This window comes from Salmo salar, unplaced genomic scaffold (assembly GCF_905237065.1).
Source record: "Salmo salar unplaced genomic scaffold, Ssal_v3.1, whole genome shotgun sequence".
Classification (NCBI taxonomy): domain Eukaryota; kingdom Metazoa; phylum Chordata; class Actinopteri; order Salmoniformes; family Salmonidae; genus Salmo; species Salmo salar.
The window spans coordinates 30,001-45,000 of NW_025549383.1; the positions used below are offsets into that span (position 1 = coordinate 30,001).

General features: G+C 40.6%; 24 non-coding genes and 1 pseudogene across 24 annotated transcripts; all 25 read right to left on the reverse strand.

Annotated features, from left to right (window-relative positions):
* Positions 1-268: 268 nt before the first annotated feature.
* LOC123737304 (uncharacterized) lies at positions 269-386 on the reverse strand (annotated as a pseudogene).
* A 139-nt stretch (positions 387-525) lies between these two features.
* Positions 526-644, reverse strand: LOC123737708 (5S ribosomal RNA). The gene has a single exon (XR_006767006.1). It is a non-coding gene; the product is annotated as a 5S ribosomal RNA (ribosomal RNA).
* A 408-nt stretch (positions 645-1,052) lies between these two features.
* Positions 1,053-1,171, reverse strand: LOC123737632 (5S ribosomal RNA). Its single transcript, XR_006766931.1, has one exon. It is a non-coding gene; the product is annotated as a 5S ribosomal RNA (ribosomal RNA).
* Positions 1,172-7,453: 6,282 nt separating this feature from the next.
* Positions 7,454-7,572, reverse strand: LOC123737736 (5S ribosomal RNA). The gene has a single exon (XR_006767034.1). It is a non-coding gene; the product is annotated as a 5S ribosomal RNA (ribosomal RNA).
* Positions 7,573-7,711: 139 nt separating this feature from the next.
* On the reverse strand, positions 7,712-7,830 carry LOC123737719 (5S ribosomal RNA). Its single transcript, XR_006767017.1, has one exon. It is a non-coding gene; the product is annotated as a 5S ribosomal RNA (ribosomal RNA).
* Positions 7,831-8,239: 409 nt separating this feature from the next.
* LOC123737730 (5S ribosomal RNA) lies at positions 8,240-8,358 on the reverse strand. The gene has a single exon (XR_006767028.1). It is a non-coding gene; the product is annotated as a 5S ribosomal RNA (ribosomal RNA).
* A 139-nt stretch (positions 8,359-8,497) lies between these two features.
* On the reverse strand, positions 8,498-8,616 carry LOC123737809 (5S ribosomal RNA). Its single transcript, XR_006767107.1, has one exon. It is a non-coding gene; the product is annotated as a 5S ribosomal RNA (ribosomal RNA).
* A 409-nt stretch (positions 8,617-9,025) lies between these two features.
* Positions 9,026-9,144, reverse strand: LOC123737742 (5S ribosomal RNA). Its single transcript, XR_006767040.1, has one exon. It is a non-coding gene; the product is annotated as a 5S ribosomal RNA (ribosomal RNA).
* A 139-nt stretch (positions 9,145-9,283) lies between these two features.
* LOC123737753 (5S ribosomal RNA) lies at positions 9,284-9,402 on the reverse strand. The gene has a single exon (XR_006767051.1). It is a non-coding gene; the product is annotated as a 5S ribosomal RNA (ribosomal RNA).
* Positions 9,403-9,541: 139 nt separating this feature from the next.
* LOC123737076 (5S ribosomal RNA) lies at positions 9,542-9,660 on the reverse strand. The gene has a single exon (XR_006766616.1). It is a non-coding gene; the product is annotated as a 5S ribosomal RNA (ribosomal RNA).
* Positions 9,661-9,799: 139 nt separating this feature from the next.
* Positions 9,800-9,918, reverse strand: LOC123737764 (5S ribosomal RNA). The gene has a single exon (XR_006767062.1). It is a non-coding gene; the product is annotated as a 5S ribosomal RNA (ribosomal RNA).
* Positions 9,919-10,057: 139 nt separating this feature from the next.
* LOC123737651 (5S ribosomal RNA) lies at positions 10,058-10,176 on the reverse strand. The gene has a single exon (XR_006766950.1). It is a non-coding gene; the product is annotated as a 5S ribosomal RNA (ribosomal RNA).
* Positions 10,177-10,315: 139 nt separating this feature from the next.
* LOC123737602 (5S ribosomal RNA) lies at positions 10,316-10,434 on the reverse strand. Its single transcript, XR_006766903.1, has one exon. It is a non-coding gene; the product is annotated as a 5S ribosomal RNA (ribosomal RNA).
* Positions 10,435-10,843: 409 nt separating this feature from the next.
* On the reverse strand, positions 10,844-10,962 carry LOC123737842 (5S ribosomal RNA). Its single transcript, XR_006767140.1, has one exon. It is a non-coding gene; the product is annotated as a 5S ribosomal RNA (ribosomal RNA).
* A 139-nt stretch (positions 10,963-11,101) lies between these two features.
* Positions 11,102-11,220, reverse strand: LOC123737810 (5S ribosomal RNA). The gene has a single exon (XR_006767108.1). It is a non-coding gene; the product is annotated as a 5S ribosomal RNA (ribosomal RNA).
* Positions 11,221-11,629: 409 nt separating this feature from the next.
* LOC123737775 (5S ribosomal RNA) lies at positions 11,630-11,748 on the reverse strand. Its single transcript, XR_006767073.1, has one exon. It is a non-coding gene; the product is annotated as a 5S ribosomal RNA (ribosomal RNA).
* Positions 11,749-11,887: 139 nt separating this feature from the next.
* Positions 11,888-12,006, reverse strand: LOC123737843 (5S ribosomal RNA). Its single transcript, XR_006767141.1, has one exon. It is a non-coding gene; the product is annotated as a 5S ribosomal RNA (ribosomal RNA).
* Positions 12,007-12,145: 139 nt separating this feature from the next.
* On the reverse strand, positions 12,146-12,264 carry LOC123737811 (5S ribosomal RNA). The gene has a single exon (XR_006767109.1). It is a non-coding gene; the product is annotated as a 5S ribosomal RNA (ribosomal RNA).
* Positions 12,265-12,403: 139 nt separating this feature from the next.
* LOC123737786 (5S ribosomal RNA) lies at positions 12,404-12,522 on the reverse strand. The gene has a single exon (XR_006767084.1). It is a non-coding gene; the product is annotated as a 5S ribosomal RNA (ribosomal RNA).
* Positions 12,523-12,931: 409 nt separating this feature from the next.
* Positions 12,932-13,050, reverse strand: LOC123737812 (5S ribosomal RNA). Its single transcript, XR_006767110.1, has one exon. It is a non-coding gene; the product is annotated as a 5S ribosomal RNA (ribosomal RNA).
* A 409-nt stretch (positions 13,051-13,459) lies between these two features.
* LOC123737880 (5S ribosomal RNA) lies at positions 13,460-13,578 on the reverse strand. Its single transcript, XR_006767178.1, has one exon. It is a non-coding gene; the product is annotated as a 5S ribosomal RNA (ribosomal RNA).
* A 139-nt stretch (positions 13,579-13,717) lies between these two features.
* On the reverse strand, positions 13,718-13,836 carry LOC123737797 (5S ribosomal RNA). The gene has a single exon (XR_006767095.1). It is a non-coding gene; the product is annotated as a 5S ribosomal RNA (ribosomal RNA).
* A 139-nt stretch (positions 13,837-13,975) lies between these two features.
* On the reverse strand, positions 13,976-14,094 carry LOC123737808 (5S ribosomal RNA). The gene has a single exon (XR_006767106.1). It is a non-coding gene; the product is annotated as a 5S ribosomal RNA (ribosomal RNA).
* Positions 14,095-14,503: 409 nt separating this feature from the next.
* Positions 14,504-14,622, reverse strand: LOC123737819 (5S ribosomal RNA). Its single transcript, XR_006767117.1, has one exon. It is a non-coding gene; the product is annotated as a 5S ribosomal RNA (ribosomal RNA).
* Positions 14,623-14,761: 139 nt separating this feature from the next.
* Positions 14,762-14,880, reverse strand: LOC123737792 (5S ribosomal RNA). The gene has a single exon (XR_006767090.1). It is a non-coding gene; the product is annotated as a 5S ribosomal RNA (ribosomal RNA).
* Between the last annotated feature and the right edge of the window lie 120 nt (positions 14,881-15,000).

The window sequence follows — 15,000 nt, forward strand, 5'->3', positions numbered from 1 at the left end:
GATTAAGGAGATGTTTATCTTTCAAATGGTGTAACATAGTTGTATTTTTGAAAAATTTGAATTTTGACATTTATTTGGATTCAAATTTGCCGCTCTTGAAATGCACCTGCTGTTGATGGAGTGCACCACAGGTGGCACGCTAGCGTCCCACCTAGCCCCAAGAGGTTAAAAAGGCAGGAAGCTGCATTTAGTCAATTCATCATTAAATGCTTACTACAAGGCAGTGTTGCTGATGAAATAGTGCAGGGGCACACCCTCGTGGACAAAATGCTTACAGCACCTGGTATTCCCAGGCGGTCTCCCATCCAAGTACTAACCAGGCCCGACGCTGCTTAGCTTCCGAGATCAGACGAGATCGGGTGTACCCAGGCTGGTATGGCCGTAGCGAGAAACAATCTCTTGCTACAACATATATAGTCAAAGTGAGTCTGATAAAACAGACATTTAGTCAATTCATCATTAAATGCTTAATACAAGGCAGTGTTGCTGATGAAATAGTGCAAGAGCACACCCTCGTGGACAAAATGCTTACAGCACCTGGTATTCCCAGGCGGTCTCCCATCCAAGTACTAACCAGGCCCGACCCTGCTTAGCTTCCGAGATCAGACGAGATCGGGCGTACCCAGGCTGGTATGGCCGTAAGCGAGAAACAATCTCTTGCTACAACATATATAGTCAAAGTGAGTGTGATAAACAGACATTGCATTTTCACCAATTAGATAAGCAGCTTGAACTTTGTGTCACTGAAAAAGTAGAAGAAATTACAAACACTGTTCCCATCACTTTTTAGCACAGGTAGTTGGATAAAATACAAACTTTATTTCCTTTCATCATTTGAACAGGGCAAAGGAGCACAAAGCACACACAAGCTGCATTCAGCAACAATATTCTTGTTTGTCTTATAAATACAAGGCAGATGCTAATTGAAAACACAAGGAAATTTGATCCTATTAAAAAGGCAGGAAGCTGCATTTAGTCAATTCATCATTAAATGCTTACTACAAGGCAGTGTTGCTGATGAAATGTGCAGGGGCACACCCTCGTGGACAAAATGCTTACAGCACCTGGTATTCCCAGGCGGTCTCCCATCCAAGTACTAACCAGGCCCGACCCTGCTTCGCTTCCGAGATCAGACGAGATCGGGCGTACCCAGGCTGGTATGGCCGTAAGCGAGAAACAGTCTCTTGCTACAACATATATAGTCAAAGTGAGTCTGATAAAACAGACATTTAGTCAATTCATCATTAAATGCTTAATACAAGGCAGTGTTGCTGATGAAATAGTGCAAGAGCACACCCTCGTGGACAAAATGCTTACAGCACCTGGTATTCCCAGGCGGTCTCCCATCCAAGTACTAACCCTGCTTAGCTTCCGAGATCAGACGAGATCGGGCGTACCTTTTTTTTTTTTTTATCTTTTATTATGAAAAAACACATAATATTTACAATATTCAAACAATAATAATAAAAAAGGATGAACAATTCATCCTTTTACAAAATCAAAAAATAAAATAAAATAAAACCAATTAATAATTAAAAGCAAGTTTTCCATTTTGATCAATTTCGATAAAAGTGCTCCCCCACACAAACAGTTTTTCAAAATTACATCCTCCATATTTATATATTAGTTCAATATCTTTCTCTAAAATACTTTTAAATAAAACCTCCACACTCACAATTTTCCCTTCATAATGTCCTAAATTCCTTCTTTTTCTTACAGCGTATCTAGCATGGCTAAGAACAAAATTCATCAAATTAATATTAAAAACTTTGCTTTTTCCATTTATACCAAATAGAAACAACCTCCTCCACTCAACCCCATTTACAATATCTTCTCCCCAATGTTGTTCTAAAAGCCCCTTTATAAACTCATGAAACCCTTGTAATCTACTACATTCAATAAAAAAGTGCATAAAATTTTCCACCTCCGTACCACAAATATCACATTCTCTTTTAATGTCTCTATTTATTTGATGTAAAACCACGTTCGTAAAAATCCTATTATGTTTCAATTTAAAATCATTATCTTCACATTCTATAGAATTATATTTTACATTGACATTCTTCCATATTGATTTTACATCTATATTTACAAATACCCTAGACCACACTTTTTCTGAAGCAGGAGCTTTTATCTCTCTTAAAATACATTTTTCATAAATCTTTTTAACTTTCAAACCTGATAAAACATGTTTCTCCCCATTACTTTCATAATATAAAACCGGTAAACCCTTAGCTCTCTCAACCACCTCTGTATTTATTAAAAGCACCCATTCTTCAGGAATACACCCTAAAATTCTCTTATACATATTTTCTATTGTAGTTTTACTTATTTCATCTTCTACTTCACAAACATTATCATAAATCGCTTGTACAGTAAGAAACCCTGGAATGACCTCGTATAAAATATCCCCAATCTGTCTCATCCCAGCCCTCATAAAATATTTACAAAACAACATCTTATTATTATATTGTATCTTGGGATTTAAGAAAATTGGCTGATTTAAAATATTGTCTAAAATGGTACACTCATAATAAATATTTGGTAAAAACTCCCCCCAAGCTTCAAACACTTCTCTATAAAACAATGGTATATTACTTAACATTTCTTTTTCATGCACATCAATAAACCATTGTCCCCCATCCTCCCAACCTCCTGCAAATACTCCTTAAAAAATCTTTTCCATCCATAATCTAGTTCACCATATAAATATTTCCGTACCATTTTAACTCTAATTGCTTTTTTCCTTACATTTAAATCCACCAACTTCAAACCCCCCTCCTCATATCCTGCAATCAATGTTTTAAAAGAAATTTTCGCTCCTTTCCCATCCCATAAAAAATCAACTAAAATCGTATTCATTTCAGATAAAACCCATTCTGGTACATCTAAAACGTTCATGACATGAATAAAAATTGACATCAGCAAGGAATTTACAACAATTACTTTCCCTTTTAATTTCAAAGCCCTCCCCCTCCACATATTTACTACCTTCCTAACTTTATTTATAACCCCACTCCATGTCAGATCCCTAGCTTCTTGTTCCTTCACCCCTAAAAACACACCTAACACCTTAAAATAATCATTTACCACCTTAAAAGGAAAAGTCCCCTCATTATTCTTCCCAACATACATTATTACTGACTTCTCCATATTCACTTTAGCTCCTGAGGCTTTCTCATATACTTTAAAACACTCCATCACCCTTTTAACACTTCCCTCATCTCTGACTGTAATTGTGGTATCGTCTGCATATTGATGAATTAAACTAAAACCTCCTTGCGGAGTCTCTACACAATTTATAAAATGATCTTTTTAAGGTATGCCGCTAAGGGTTCTACCGATAAAACAAACAATAAAGCTGATAAAGGGCACCCCTGTCTCACTGACCTCTCAAGAATAAAAGAATCTGTTAAAACCCCATTACATTTAACCCTACTTTTAGCCTTTCTATATAATAATTTTATCCATCTTATTATACCATTTCCAAACCCATACTTTTCCAGTACCCTAAACATAAAATCATGTTCCACCCTGTCAAAAGCTTTATTAAAATCTATACTTAAAACAATCCCCCCCATCTTGTCACTATTCATTTTATTTATCACATCTCTAAGTGTAGTTATGGTATCTGCTATATCTCTTCCAGGCACACTATAATTTTGTGTAGGTGCTATAATATCATTTAAAACCATCTTCATCCTATTTGCCAGTATCTTAGCTAAAATCTTATAATCTGAGTTTAATAAACTAATTGGCCTATAATTTTCTAGTTTCAGTTTGCTCCCCTTATTTTTATATAAAATCGATATCAGCCCTGTCACCATGGAATCTGAAACAGTATCATTGTCTTCCATATATTGATATACTTCTAATAAAATAGGTGCTAAAATACTTTCATACATTTTATAAAACTCTGCAATTAGTCCATCTACTCCAGGACTTTTATTTATTTGTAAACCCTTAATTGCATCTTTCACTTCATCCATTGTTATCTTCCTATCACACATTTGCTTATCTTCAACACCAATTTGCACATCCACACTACTTAAAATCTCTTTTACACACCCCTCATCCACCTCCCCTTTCTTAAATAAATCCTTATAAAAATTCTGTACAGTTTCTAATATTTCAACATAATCATTTACCACTTCACCCTTTACATTTTCAATCTCACTAATATATGATTTCGTCTGTTTAGTTTTTTCTAAACCAAGAAAAAACGAGGTACATTTCTCCCCTTCTAAAACATATTTTGCCCTACTTCTAATAATTGCACCCTTACACTTCTCTATTTCACATTTGCTCAATTTTGCTTTTAAATCTAAAAACCTTTCAATAGTATAATCAGGATCACTATCACATTTCTTCATTTCTTCATTCAATTTTGTTCTTAAATAATTTTCTGCTCTTATCATCCTACTCCTCTTCTTCCTTGCATATCTAATACTAAAAACTTTTATTTTTTCCTTAACATTTTCCCACCACTTGCACTTATCATTCCCTTTTTGCTTATCCTCCATTTCATCTTCTATCAAAGATTTAAGTTGTTTCCCGTATTCCTCATCACCTAGATACCCTGCATTCATACACCATATTCCCCCCCCTTTCCTTTCCTTATCTAACCCCACCGAAAATGTTAACCCAGCATGATCACTAAAAGTTGTAAAAATATATTTAATATCCTTCATAAAATTCCTTAACCCTTCATTTACTAAAACCAAATCTATCCGTGTCTGTTTCAATTCCCCTAAAACCACCTGCCTTCTAGAAAATTCTCTCTTATTCGGATTCTCCTCCCTCCATATATCAATTAAATTGTTTTCAACCATCATTTTCCTTAAAACCCCCCTAGATACATCACTTCTAAAAATAGCTCCCCTTGTCATATCTAGTCTATCCATTTTTACATTAAAATCCCCAACTAAAATACAGTTTCCCTTGCACCGTTTCGCTAATTCTAAAAATAAATTCCTTCTCTCTGTTTCATTATTCGGCGCATAAATATTTATAATCCTAAAAACCCTACTCATATATTCAAAATCTAAAATTAAAATCCTCCCATTATTATCATTATATATCTTCTTCACATTTTCTACTACATCCTTCCTTATTAAAATTGCAACCCCACATGAATTCCCCCTACCATTGTTTACATAAATAAAATCCCTCCATATTTTCTGAATTTCTAAAACACACATATTATCCCAGTGCGTCTCTTGAATACATAAAATATCAGAATTCTTTATGTGTACTATTCTATTAAATTTTCCTATTGTTCTCAACCCATTCGCATTTATCGACATTATTGTGACCATACTAATAAATAATAAAATTATAAAATATAATTTCATTATCCTCTACCTTTTATCCAGTTTCTTTCCTCTTCCACCCTTTCTCTCCCCCCCCTCCGCTGCTTTCCTCTTCCTGTATCCTCCTCTCATTCTTTCAAACTTTTCCCCATCATCCGAGTCCGATATCTCCTCCAAGTCCATTTCATCCAGCCAACTTTTCTTCTTTACACCCTCGTCCGTTGTGCTCCCCGTGTTCATCGCCGATTCTGGAATGTTCGTTGTGCTCCCCGTGTTCTCCGCCGTTTCTGGAATGTTCATCTCCGTCTCATGTGTAGTCGTCGTTGTGCTCCCCGTGTTCATCGCCGTTTCTGGAATGTTCGTTGTGCTCCCCGTGTTCATCTCCGTCTCATATATTGTCGTCGTTGTGCTCCCCGTGTTCATACCCGTCTCTGTTATTGTCATTAAACTTAAAACCCTCTCCATTTCTTCACCCCCGAGTTACTTGTTTGTGCTGTGCTTTCCCCTAAAACCTGTGAGTCCCCCGAGCTTCCCCCCAGTCCACTCCCCCTCCTCCTGAAAACTCCATCTTCTTATTTCTGAATCCATGCTGCTCCCAATTTCGTTAATCTTCTGGTCTTCCTTCTTCTCCCTTCTTCCTTCCTCCGTCTCTCCACCTTCCACCACATCATCTCCTCCATCTTCTTCTCCTTCTTCCGACAATACAACTGCTTCCTCGAATAGTACTTGACTCCCCTCTTCAGTCATAACTTCTCCACAGTTGCATTCCGCCAATCTCTTTCTGCATCTACCACAAACATTCCTTTCCTTCTCTCCGACACACTCTCTCGCATAATGGCCTTGATTGCCGCACTTGAAACACTTGAATTCAGGGCAATCTTTAACTATGTGCCCAGGTTGTATGCACAATCGACAAACTCTGACCTGCTTGTCATGGATCACCCTGAAGTATTCAGCTCCTTCCAGCGTCTCAATTTTTGTGGAATATGGCAATGATGTGACTTTTTCCGTAAATTTAACTTTACAGAACCTTGTTCCGTCAACCACCTCCGTTCCAGGCCAAACTCTCCTCCTTATCTCCGATACGGCCGTTACTCCCCAGCTTCTCAACTTGTCCAGTATCACTTTATCTTCTATATATACCGGTAGATTCATAAAAGACACAACCAATTCATTAATATTCACATCTCTCGCCAGTATCTTGTTGTCCTTTATCCGTATACCGTCCATTAGCCGTTCTTTACCTTTTCCGTTTCTCATCGTAATTTCATATTTCTTATCTCCTTTCATTCGGCATCCCACCACCTCTCCACACGTCTCCTTAATTGCTCGTAGTAATTCCATCGTCGTCACCTTTTCTTCTCCCACCAACTCAATTGCCACCGTGTATTCTTTTCCATATTTCATTCCTCCTTTTTAGTTTTCCTTCCGTTGCGCATTTTCGTTGTCCTTGTCCATTCCGTTTGTCGTTGCCATGTTGTCCGTCATTGTAAATCAAAAATGAGAGCGAAAAAACCTCCCCCAGGCAGCAAAACTGCAGGGGGGGAAAACTAAACAAAACTAAAAACTATCCAAATGAGAAAACAATAAATTATATTGCAAAATCCAAAAAAGAAACGAAAATATCTCTCGAGCAAACACTCTCAAGCAAACACTCACAGCTCAATTACTCGCACCTGTCGTCACTTCTCCAATCAAGGATTAGCGCCCCCAGGATGGTATGGCCGTAAGCGAGAAACAGTCTCTTGCTACAACATATATAGTCAAAGTGAGTGTGATAAACAGACATTGCATTTTCACCAATTAGATAAGCAGCTTGAACTTTGTGTCACTGAAAAAGTAGAAGAAATTACAAACACTGTTCCCATCACTTTTTAGCACAGGTAGTTGGATAAAATACAAACTTTATTTCCTTTCATCATTTGAACAGGGCAAAGGAGCACAAAGCACACACAAGCTGCATTCAGCAACAATATTCTTGTTTGTCTTATAAATACAAGGCAGATGCTAATTGAAAACACAAGGAAATTTGATCCTATTAAAAAGGCAGGAAGCTGCATTTAGTCAATTCATCATTAAATGCTTACTACAAGGCAGTGTTGCTGATGAAATAGTGCAAGAGCACACCCTCGTGGACAAAATGCTTACAGCACCTGGTATTCCCAGGCGGTCTCCCATCCAAGTACTAACCAGGCCCGACCCTGCTTAGCTTCCGAGATCAGATGAGATCGGGCGTACCCAGGCTGGTATGGCCGTAAGCGAGAAACAATCTCTTGCTACAACATATATAGTCAAAGTGAGTCTGATAAAACAGACATTTAGTCAATTCATCATTAAATGCTTAATACAAGGCAGTGTTGCTGATGAAATAGTGCAAGAGCACACCCTCGTGGACAAAATGCTTACAGCACCTGGTATTCCCAGGCGGTCTCCCATCCAAGTACTAACCAGGCCCGACCCTGCTTAGCTTCCGAGATCAGACGAGATCGGGCGTACCCAGGCTGGTATGGCCGTAAGCGAGAAACAATCTCTTGCTACAACATATATAGTCAAAGTGAGTGTGATAAACAGACATTGCATTTTCACCAATTAGATAAGCAGCTTGAACTTTGTGTCACTGAAAAAGTAGAAGAAATTACAAACACTGTTCCCATCACTTTTTAGCACAGGTAGTTGGATAAAATACAAACTTTATTTCCTTTCATCATTTGAACAGGGCAAAGGAGCACAAAGCACACACAAGCTGCATTCAGCAACAATATTCTTGTTTGTCTTATAAATACAAGGCAGATGCTAATTGAAAACACAAGAAAATTTGATCCTATTAAAAAGGCAGGAAGCTGCATTTAGTCAATTCATCATTAAATGCTCACTACAAGGCAGTGTTGCTGATGAAATAGTGCAGGGGCACACCCTCGTGGACAAAATGCTTACAGCACCTGGTATTCCCAGGCGGTCTCCCATCCAAGTACTAACCAGGCCCGACCCTGCTTAGCTTCCGAGATCAGACGAGATCGGGCGTACCCAGGCTGGTATGGCCGTAAGCGAGAAACAGTCTCTTGCTACAACATATATAGTCAAAGTGAGTCTGATAAAACAGACATTTAGTCAATTCATCATTAAATGCTTAATACAAGGCAGTGTTGCTGATGAAATAGTGCAAGAGCACACCCTCGTGGACAAAATGCTTACAGCACCTGGTATTCCCAGGCGGTCTCCCATCCAAGTACTAACCAGGCCCGACCCGGCTTAGCTTCCGAGATCAGACGAGATCGGGCGTACCCAGGCTGGTATGGCCGTAAGCGAGAAACAATCTCTTGCTACAACATATATAGTCAAAGTGAGTGTGATAAACAGACATTGCATTTTCACCAATTAGATAAGCAGCTTGAACTTTGTGTCACTGAAAAAGTAGAAGAAATTACAAACACTGTTCCCATCACTTTTTAGCACAGGTAGTTGGATAAAATACAAACTTTATTTCCTTTCATCATTTGAACAGGGCAAAGGAGCACAAAGCACACACAAGCTGCATTCAGCAACAATATTCTTGTTTGTCTTATAAATACAAGGCAGATGCTAATTGAAAACACAAGGAAATTTGATCCTATTAAAAAGGCAGGAAGCTGCATTTAGTCAATTCATCATTAAATGCTCACTACAAGGCAGTGTTGCTGATGAAATAGTGCAAGAGCACACCCTCGTGGACAAAATGCTTACAGCACCTGGTATTCCCAGGCGGTCTCCCATCCAAGTACTAACCAGGCCCGACCCTGCTTAGCTTCCGAGATCAGACGAGATCGGGCGTACCCAGGCTGGTATGGCCGTAAGCGAGAAACAGTCTCTTGCTACAACATATATAGTCAAAGTGAGTCTGATAAAACAGACATTTAGTCAATTCATCATTAAATGCTTAATACAAGGCAGTGTTGCTGATGAAATAGTGCAAGAGCACACCCTCGTGGACAAAATGCTTACAGCACCTGGTATTCCCAGGCGGTCTCCCATCCAAGTACTAACCAGGCCCGACCCTGCTTAGCTTCCGAGATCAGACGAGATCGGGCGTACCCAGGCTGGTATGGCCGTAAGCGAGAAACAGTCTCTTGCTACAACATATATAGTCAAAGTGAGTCTGATAAAACAGACATTTAGTCAATTCATCATTAAATGCTTAATACAAGGCAGTGTTGCTGATGAAATAGTGCAAGAGCACACCCTCGTGGACAAAATGCTTACAGCACCTGGTATTCCCAGGCGGTCTCCCATCCAAGTACTAACCAGGCCCGACCCGGCTTAGCTTCCGAGATCAGACGAGATCGGGCGTACCCAGGCTGGTATGGCCGTAAGTTAGAAACAATCTCTTGCTACAACATATATAGTCAAAGTGAGTCTGATAAAACAGACATTTAGTCAATTCATCATTAAATGCTTAATACAAGGCAGTGTTGCTGATGAAATAGTGCAAGAGCACACCCTCGTGGACAAAATGCTTACAGCACCTGGTATTCCCAGGCGGTCTCCCATCCAAGTACTAACCAGGCCCGACCCTGCTTAGCTTCCGAGATCAGACGAGATCGGGCGTACCCAGGCTGGTATGGCCGTAAGCGAGAAACAATCTCTTGCTACAACATATATAGTCAAAGTGAGTCTGATAAAACAGACATTTAGTCAATTCATCATTAAATGCTTAATACAAGGCAGTGTTGCTGATGAAATAGTGCAAGAGCACACCCTCGTGGACAAAATGCTTACAGCACCTGGTATTCCCAGGCGGTGTCCCATCCAAGTACTAACCAGGCCCGACCCTGCTTAGCTTCCGAGATCAGACGAGATCGGGCGTACCCAGGCTGGTATGGCCGTAAGCGAGAAACAATCTCTTGCTACAACATATATAGTCAAAGTGAGTCTGATAAAACAGACATTTAGTCAATTCATCATTAAATGCTTAATACAAGGCAGTGTTGCTGATGAAATAGTGCAAGAGCACACCCTCGTGGACAAAATGCTTACAGCACCTGGTATTCCCAGGCGGTCTCCCATCCAAGTACTAACCAGGCCCGACCCTGCTTAGCTTCCGAGATCAGACGAGATCGGGCGAACCCAGGCTGGTATGGCCGTAAGCGAGAAACAGTCTCTTGCTACAACATATATAGTCAAAGTGAGTGTGATAAACAGACATTGCATTTTCACCAATTAGATAAGCAGCTTGAACTTTGTGTCACTGAAAAAGTAGAAGAAATTACAAACACTGTTCCCATCACTTTTTAGCACAGGTAGTTGGATAAAATACAAACTTTATTTCCTTTCATCATTTGAACAGGGCAAAGGAGCACAAAGCACACACAAGCTGCATTCAGCAACAATATTCTTGTTTGTCTTATAAATACAAGGCAGATGCTAATTGAAAACACAAGGAAATTTGATCCTATTAAAAAGGCAGGAAGCTGCATTTAGTCAATTCATCATTAAATGCTCACTACAAGGCAGTGTTGCTGATGAAATAGTGCAAGAGCACACCCTCGTGGACAAAATGCTTACAGCACCTGGTATTCCCAGGCGGTCTCCCATCCAAGTACTAACCAGGCCCGACCCGGCTTAGCTTCCGAGATCAGACGAGATCGGGAGTACCCAGGCTGGTATGGCCGTAAGCGAGAAACAATCTCTTGCTACAACATATATAGTCAAAGTGAGTCTGATAAAACAGACATTTAGTCAATTCATCATTAAATGCTTAATACAAGGCAGTGTTGCTGATGAAATAGTGCAAGAGCACACCCTCGTGGAAAAAATGCTTACAGCACCTGGTATTCCCAGGCGGTCTCCCATCCAAGTACTAACCAGGCCCGACCCGGCTTAGCTTCCGAGATCAGACGAGATCGGGCGTACCCAGGCTGGTATGGCCGTAAGCGAGAAACAATCTCTTGCTACAACATATATAGTCAAAGTGAGTGTGATAAACAGACATTGCATTTTCACCAATTAGATAAGCAGCTTGAACTTTGTGTCACTGAAAAAGTAGAAGAAATTACAAACACTGTTCCCATCACTTTTTAGCACAGGTAGTTGGATAAAATACAAACTTTATTTCCTTTCATCATTTGAACAGGGCAAAGGAGCACAAAGCACACACAAGCTGCATTCAGCAACAATATTCTTGTTTGTCTTATAAATACAAGGCAGATGCTAATTGAAAACACAAGGAAATTTGATCCTATTAAAAAGGCAGGAAGCTGCATTTAGTCAATTCATCATTAAATGCTCACTACAAGGCAGTGTTGCTGATGAAATAGTGCAAGAGCACACCCTCGTGGACAAAATGCTTACAGCACCTGGTATTCCCAGGCGGTCTCCCATCCAAGTACTAACCAGGCCCGACCCTGCTTAGCTTCCGAGATCAGACGAGATCGGGCGTACCCAGGCTGGTATGGCCGTAAGCGAGAAACAGTCTCTTGCTACAACATATATAGTCAAAGTGAGTCTGATAAAACAGACATTTAGTCAATTCATCATTAAATGCTTAATACAAGGCAGTGTTGCTGATGAAATAGTGCAAGAGCACACCCTCGTGGACAAAATGCTTACAGCACCTGGTATTCCCAGGCGGTCTCCCATCCAAGTACTAACCAGGCCCGACCCGGCTTAGCTTCCGAGATCAGACGAGATCGGGAGTACCCAGGCTGGTATGGCCGTAAGCGAGAAACAATCTCTTGCTACAACATATATAGTCAAAGTGAGTCTGATAAAACAGACATTTAGTCAATTCATCATTAAATGCTTAATACAAGGCAGTGTTGCTGATGAAATAGTGCAAGAGCACACCCTCGTGGACAAAATGCTTACAGCACCTGGTATTCCCAGGCGGTCTCCCATCCAAGTACTAACCAGGCCCGACCCGGCTTAGCTTCCGAGATCAGACGAGATCGGGCGTACCCAGGCTGGTATGGCCGTAAGCGCGAAACAGTCTCTTGCTACAACATATATAGTCAAAGTGAGTCTGATAAAACAGACATTTAGTCAATTCATCATTAAATGCTTAATACAAGGCAGTGTTGCTGATGAAATAGTGCAAGAGCACACCCTCGTGGACAAAATGCTTACAGCACCTGGTATTCCCAGGCGGTCTCCCATCCAAGTACTAACCAGGCCCGACCCTGCTTAGCTTCCGAGATCAGACGAGATCGGGCGTACCCAGGCTGGTATGGCCGTAAGCGAGAAACAGTCTCTTGCTACAACATATATAGTCAAAGTGAGTGTGATAAACAGACATTGCATTTTCACCAATTAGATAAGCAGCTTGAACTTTGTGTCACTGAAAAAGTAGAAGAAATTACAAACACTGTTCCCATCACTTTTTAGCACAGGTCGTTGGATAAAATACAAACTTTATTTCCTTTCATCATTTGAACAGGGCAAAGGAGCACAAAGCACACACAAGCTGCATTCAGCAACAATATTCTTGTTTGTCTTATAAATACAAGGCAGATGCTAATCGAAAACACAAGGAAATTTGATCCTATCAAAAAGGCAGGAAGCTGCATTTAGTCAATTCATCATTAAATGCTCACTACAAGGCAGTGTTGCTGATGAAATAGTGCAAGAGCACACCCTCGTGGACAAAATGCTTACAGCACCTGGTATTCCCAGGCGGTCTCCCATCCAAGTACTAACCAGGCCCGACCCGGCTTAGCTTCCGAGATCAGACGAGATCGGGCGTACCCAGGCTGGTATGGCCGTAAGCGAGAAACAATCTCTTGCTACAACATATATAGTCAAAGTGAGTGTGATAAACAGACATTGCATTTTCACCAATTAGATAAGCAGCTTGAACTTTGTGTCACTGAAAAAGTAGAAGAAATTACAAACACTGTTCCCATCACTTTTTAGCACAGGTAGTTGGATAAAATACAAACTTTATTTCCTTTCATCATTTGAACAGGGCAAAGGAGCACAAAGCACACACAAGCTGCATTCAGCAACAATATTCTTGTTTGTCTTATAAATACAAGGCAGATGCTAATTGAAAACACAAGGAAATTTGATCCTATTAAAAAGGCAGGAAGCTGCATTTAGTCAATTCATCATTAAATGCTTACTACAAGGCAGTGTTGCTGATGAAATAGTGCAAGAGCACACCCTCGTGGACAAAATGCTTACAGCACCTGGTATTCCCAGGCGGTCTCCCATCCAAGTACTAACCAGGCCCGACCCTGCTTAGCTTCCGAGATCAGACGAGATCGGGCGTACCCAGGCTGGTATGGACGTAAGCGAGAAACAATCTCTTGCTACAACATATATAGTCAAAGTGAGTCTGATAAAACAGACATTTAGTCAATTCATCATTAAATGCTTAATACAAGGCAGTGTTGCTGATGAAATAGTGCAAGAGCACACCCTCGTGGACAAAATGCTTACAGCACCTGGTATTCCCAGGCGGTCTCCCATCCAAGTACTAACCAGGCCCGACCCTGCTTAGCTTCCGAGATCAGACGAGATCGGGCGTACCCAGGCTGGTATGGCCGTAAGCGCGAAACAGTCTCTTGCTACAACATATATAGTCAAAGTGAGTCTGATAAAACAGACATTTAGTCAATTCATCATTAAATGCTTAATACAAGGCAGTGTTGCTGATGAAATAGTGCAAGAGCACACCCTCGTGGACAAAATGCTTACAGCACCTGGTATTCCCAGGCGGTCTCCCATCCAAGTACTAACCAGGCCCGACCCTGCTTAGCTTCCGAGATCAGACGAGATCGGGCGTACCCAGGCTGGTATGGCCGTAAGCGAGAAACAGTCTCTTGCTACAACATATGTAGTCAAAGTGAGTGTGATAAACAGACATTGCATTTTCACCAATTAGATAAGCAGCTTGAACTTTGTGTCACTGAAAAAGTAGAAGAAATTACAAACACTGTTCCCATCACTTTTTAGCACAGGTAGTTGGATAAAATACAAACTTTATTTCCTTTCATCATTTGAACAGGGCAAAGGAGCACAAAGCACACACAAGCTGCATTCAGCAACAATATTCTTGTTTGTCTTATAAATACAAGGCAGATGCTAATCGAAAACACAAGGAAATTTGATCCTATCAAAAAGGCAGGAAGCTGCATTTAGTCAATTCATCATTAAATGCTCACTACAAGGCAGTGTTGCTGATGAAATAGTGCAAGAGCACACCCTCGTGGACAAAATGCTTACAGCACCTGGTATTCCCAGGCGGTCTCCCATCCAAGTACTAACCAGGCCCGACCCTGCTTAGCTTCCGAGATCAGACGAGATCGGGCGTACCCAGGCTGGTATGGCCGTAAGCGAGAAACAGTCTCTTGCTACAACATATATAGTCAAAGTGAGTCTGATAAAACAGACATTTAGTCAATTCATCATTAAATGCTTAATACAAGGCAGTGTTGCTGATGAAATAGTGCAAGAGCACACCCTCGTGGACAAAATGCTTACAGCACCTGGTATTCCCAGGCGGTCTCCCATCCAAGTACTAACCAGGCCCGACCCTGCTTAGCTTCCGAGATCAGACGAGATCGGGCGTACCCAGGCTGGTATGGCCGTGAGCGAGAAACAATCTCTTGCTACAACATATATAGTCAAAGTGAGTGTGATAAACAGACATTGCATTTTCACCAATTAGATAAGCAGCTTGAACTTTGTGTCACTGAAAAAGTAGAAGAAATTA